This window comes from Phaseolus vulgaris, chromosome 3 (assembly GCF_051622355.1).
Source record: "Phaseolus vulgaris cultivar YP4 chromosome 3, ASM5162235v1, whole genome shotgun sequence".
Classification (NCBI taxonomy): Eukaryota; Viridiplantae; Streptophyta; class Magnoliopsida; order Fabales; family Fabaceae; genus Phaseolus; species Phaseolus vulgaris.
In genome coordinates this window covers 13077973-13083972 of record NC_143500.1, presented here as the reverse complement: position 1 = coordinate 13083972, position 6000 = coordinate 13077973, and the positions used below count along the sequence as shown (strand labels likewise).

Genomic DNA, 6000 nt, shown 5'->3' with positions numbered 1-6000 from the left:
CATAAAAAAGGCCCAATCTTTCTTTGCATCTTTTTCCATTCTGGGACCTTCTATCTTTATCTTTTTAGCTCAAATCATTCATCTTTAATCCAAATCTTCAATCTTCCTAAGAAATCTGCAATTAACACCAAATTTGAGAATAAAATACTCTTATTCAAATAAAGATCATAAAAAATGTAAAAAGGTATAAATTCATAAATTAGGAATTATTTTATATGTAAATTAGCAATAAATCCTCATAAGTGCCTATATTTTAATATGAAATATTACTGAAATTAGACACTTATCACTCTCCCCAACTTAGAATCTTGCTTGTCCTCAAGCAAAGTAAATGAATATATTTGAATTTAAATATCAAACAGCTTAATTCACTAAACAACAGATCAAATTAGAAACTTATGATGCTTCCAAATTCAAATATAGATAATTATAGACACAATCAATTTCCAGGATCAAATCAAAACAAATAAATGACAATTCATCAAGGAATATCTTCTCATATTCTCACGGGTAAGTGTTTGTTTCTCTCTATTTTCACTGAATCATAACAAATCACAGTTGCTTTTCATTTCATCTTCAAATCACAAACATATTAGAAACATGAATCTTGAGGTCTTTTCCAGGGTTGTAATGAGGTTGGGCTTCCAAAAAATATTGGTTTTTCTTAGATAACAAAATGCACATATTAAAGAAGAAGAACATATCTACAATTCAATTATAGAGAATATATATGTTATCTAATTACCACTTTCTTTCGATGTCACCTTTTCCCTCATTTTCTTTTTGACTTTTCATGATTTTCATGAAATTTTTCTATCTTTCTTTTCTATTTATTTTTCTTCTTCTGTTCCTTTTTTTTTCTTTTCAATAATAGGAAAAGATTCTTCCTATTTTCAACTTTTTGACTTTCACAATCAGAACCAACATTCCCTTTTCTATAAGTATTGCATTTATGTTCTCCTTCCTTAAACATGCTAAAGGGTAGGAAATTATATCAATAAAAGTTAAGGTGCAATATTAACAAAAAAATTCTTGGCCCAAAGGGGATAAAAAAAAATGGAATTCTAATATAAAGGTTGGCTTTTTGGCCCTGGCTCCTAATTAACACAAACAAATGCCTCAAACATCTTCATGCTCTTTTATAATGCAACAAAAATAAAAATTAAGCAACCACAACTGTCAATTCATCAGTAAAACTCTCAAACTGTTTAAGGTTCACACACTCACTTGGTTTAATTGGTCTAATTCCTTTTTGTCTTGTCATTATCTGTCCTAATCAATCATCCTGTTAAATTTATGTATCATACTTTTAACTACATTTGAATAAGGATTCAATCTAATTTTCTTTTCTAACCTGTGTCTAATTCATCTCACTATTTAATATTTAAACACAAGTTCTTTTTTCCACAATTCAAAATTAATATTCTAGTTCTTTTTTATTTGAGAAAAATAAACTAGAAAGCAAACAAATTAAAACTGGAAATTTATTCAAGAAAGAAAATTCAAAACCTAAAACTAACAAACTATAAAAAAAACAACAAATTTATTCAAAATACAAAATAAGCAATTAAAACAAACTAAAAAAAAGCAAATAAACAAAAAACAAAATAACCGAAAAATAAAATAAAATAAATAAAAACTAAACAGAAAATAAAATTTAAATAATTGAAAAGAAAAGAGAATTAGATAGATAGAACCATATTTTTGCTCAATCCTCTCTTCTTAAGAAGTCATCCAGCTTTTTGTTAAAATCTTTATCTATAATCTTGCTTCATTTGCTGGATCTGCCCCCTTGACTAATAGAACCTGTCCTCAGGTCAAAATACATAACCTGCAAAATGATTAGGAGGCATACAAGATTTTTTTTATATTTTTTTTTTTTTGAAAAATAAAATAAACAAAGATAACAACATAAAACTAAAATGTGGACTGGGTTGCCTCCCAGTAAGCGCTCGTTTAACGTCATCTAGCTTGACGCCTGTTTATTTCAAGATGGACAACTCTCTTTGTTGCATCATTCTGTACACATTCTTCTCCTGCATTAAAATTTTTATGACCATAAAAAAGATTTAAAGTTACCTCCTCATCTTGAGTTCTAACTTGAAGTTCTCCTTTGTCGACATCAACTATGATTCTAGCAGTCTTCATAAAGGGTCTTCCAAGTATCAAGGGAACCTCCTCATCTTCTTTCATGTCCATCACAACAAAATCCACAGGGAATGTGAATTTATCCACCTTGACGAGAACATCTTCAACCACACCATATGGATACTTGGTTACTTGATCAGCTAGCTTTAAAGTCATCTTGGTGGGTTTAATCTCCAAATCCCCTATTTTCTTCAGCATTGCCAAAGGAATTATATTTACGCTTGCTCCCAAATCCAATAAAGCATTGGCTACTAATAAAGCACCTATAGACACGGGAAGGTTAAAACTCCCTGGGTCCTTGAATTTTTTAGGCAAGCCTTTTTGAATAATGACATTGTATCCATCCTCCAGCTCTATATTTCTTTCTTCAATATAACTCCTATTCTTTCGAAATCTTTCAAATGTTGAATCTTGCTTCAAATTTCCTGCAAAATAATTTTTAGGGAGCAATTTATCAAAGAATTTTCTTTCCTTCTCTTTTTTTGAAGGAGAATGAGGATATGATAAATCTTTTTCAAGAACTCCTCTCTCCTTATTTTCACTTTTCCTCTTTATTTTTTCCTCCTCACTTCTCTCTTTCTCATCTCTCTTCCCCTTTGTCTCATCTTTTTCTTCTTGTTCAGCAACTACATTATCGCAATGCTCTTTTGAATTGGTTTGGCTATTGACTGAAAACTGGCCATTTTGTTCCTCTGGAATTTGTGCAATTTGTTTGGTCAGTTGTCCCATCTGGATCTTTATGCTCCTAATCATGGCCATGCTATTGTCCTGCGCTTTCACAATATTGTCCTGCGCGCTCACAATCTTTGTCAGAGCGTCTTCAACTTTATTCATTCTTTCAAGCATGGATGGATCCTCAACTTCAGGTGAATTGTTCTGATAAAAACAGTGACCATTAGGATGAACATCTCCACAAAAATCACACCTGATTGACTGACTTTGGCTTTGAGATGAATGAACAACATATAATTGTTGGGGCAATTTAGCCATTTGTGCAGTTAGTTGCTCAATCTGCTGTGTCAGAATCTTATTTTTAGCCAAGAGTGCATCTTCTAACAACCCTTTATTATGAAGATCTTGTCCATCATGTTGGGCTTTATAATCAGTTGATGCCAATGCATCAATAATTATTGTCGCTTGTTCTACATCAAGGGCCATCATTGTGCCATCAGCTGCAACATCTAGGAGCATCTTTATGTCAGATCTGAGACCATTCAGGAATATGCTCAGTTGAGCAATATCTTCAAACCCATGATTTGGGCATTTTCTCAATATCATCTTAAATCTTTCCCATGTATCACAAAAGACTTCATTTGCTCCTTGTCTGAACATAGAGATTTCAGACTTTGCTTTGATGTAGCGAGAAATTGGAAAAAATCTTTGCAAAAAATTTTCCTCTACATCCTTCCAGCTAGTGAGGCTCTGATTTGGAAGTGATTTGAGCCATTCCTTAGCCTTTCCTGCCAATGAAAAAGAAAACAAGCGCATATAAACATTTTCAAGATCACCTGATTGAAAACCCATTGTTCCTACCAATTCATAAAATGTATCCAAATGTGAATATGGATCCTCATGTTCCATTGCTGTAAATTGATAGGCACTGATGAGAGTGAGAAAATCGGGATTGATTTCCAAGGCCTTGGCAGTAGTAGGTATTGCAATACTAGAAAAATGTCTTGGTCCTTGGTACATGACATAATCTCCAAGTGTCCTCCTAGGAGGTGGTGCTTGTTGTTCTGTCATGTTGCTTTCTTCCTAAAGCATATTAGTGGAGAAAAAAAAAACAGAGTACTTTTTTTCTTAAAAAATAAATTAAATTAAATTAAATTAAAAAAAAATTGAAATATAAACAAAATAAGTAAAATAAAATAAAAATAACACAAAAAAAAATAAAACACTAAAACGACGTTAAGAGAAAAATAACAAATATATTCAAAAAAAAAAAATATAGATAAAATAAAAACTAGAAACAGAATAAAAGAAAACAATAAAAAACAAAAAATAACATACTTAAAAAAAAAAAAATACTAAAAATAAAATAAAATAAAGCTAAAAAAACCCTGAAAACTATAATCTAAACTAACTAATATTCTAACTAACTTGCTTACGTAGAAATAAAACTTAAGACTAATAATAAAATATAATTAAAACAAATAAATAACAGTTACGTAAATCTAAATCAAACTACGTAAACTAATCCTAAAAAAAACTAAAATAACATATAATAAAACAAAATCAAAATCAAAACAAAATCAAAACAAAATAAAATAAAAATAAACTAAATTACATAACGTAAAGAAAAGAATATAAAAACAATAACCTTTTAAAAAAAAACAGTAAATCTATACTAAAATCAAAATCAAATCTAATTTTAATAAAATAAACAAAATCAAAACAAATAATAATAATAAAAAAAAATATTTACAATATTTAGGAAATTATACTCAACAAATCAAATCTGTTCCCCGGCAACGGCGCCAAAAACTTGTTGACTTTTTACGGCAAGTGCACCGCGTTTGTCAAAAGTAATAATTGTCCCTAAGGACGGATATCGATCCCACAAAGAACAGTGAATTATTGAGTACAATAATCGCTAAATATAAAAACAAAACAATTAAAAGAGTTTTGAATTAATTGTGTTGGCACTGATCAATAAGAAAACAAACAAAGAATTAGTTGTTTCAATTGGAAAAATAAGGATTAGTTTCATCTCTCTCACTCTCAAGTATTTTGATTAGCATGTCAATATTAAGTTCTTTGATTGAAATTGATGCCCGTATAAAAATCATTTATATCGATTCCTCGCATATAAAATCCTTAAGAATGTCCCCTAACTATCGATCCCTCGCATAATTATAAGAACAACTTAGAACGAAGCTCAGACGTTTAATAGCAATTAACATTTTAAGTCTATTCCTAGCACTCAAATATGTTAAGTATTGTTGTTTAGGTCCAAACCCTAAAAATACCTCCCGATCAGATTTAAGATTCTCAATTTGTCACGGAAAATTAAAAGTAAAACAACAATACCAATAATCAATCAAGAACTGAATATTAATATATAAAATATCACCTCAATACATAAGAGTTTGAGCAGATTACTCCTAATCCCAAAGGGTAGAATTAGCCACGCATACTTCTATCACCTTCCATTCTCCCAATTGGGTTACAATTCACTCTATGGTGTTTTCCTCTCAATCTGGCACCCTAAGGTTGAGCCTCTAGCCCTCTATTTATCCTAGTTTTCTAGGGTTAGGTTGTTTCCTATGTCGCGCTAATGGGCTAAATGATAAAACATAAAAAAGGCCCAATCTTTCTTTGCATCTTTTTCCATTCTGGGACCTTCTATCTTTATCTTTTTAGCTCAAATCATTCATCTTTAATCCAAATCTTCAATCTTCCTAAGAAATCTGCAATTAACACCAAATTTGAGAATAAAATACTCTATTCAAATAAAGATCATAAAAAATGTAAAAAGGTATAAATTCATAAATTAGGAATTATTTTATATGTAAATTAGCAATAAATCCTCATAAGTGCCTATATTTTAATATGAAATATTACTGAAATTAGACACTTATTACATGAGGTTCGGGCATAGATCGAATGAGCTCTCTGGGCCAGGCAACGAATGTCTGAAATGCATCGGCCACAGTGGTTACCTCATCTGAAGGTAGTGGAACACGAGCATCAGGAAATCGTACTTTTTCAATTGTTACCTTCGCCACATCAGGGGAGAGAGGAACGTTATGTAAGGTGGTGGCGTTTGTATAGACTTTTCCAAGTGCCACCACCCGAGGAAGTTTGCCGCCCACTACCAGTAGCTCACAATCCTCTGTCTGCCCATTGATA

General features: G+C 31.0%; 1 pseudogene; it reads left to right on the top strand.

The window, feature by feature from the left end:
• Positions 1-3394: 3394 nt before the first annotated feature.
• Positions 3395-3500, top strand: LOC137808876 (small nucleolar RNA R71; annotated as a pseudogene).
• Positions 3501-6000: the final 2500 nt, after the last annotated feature.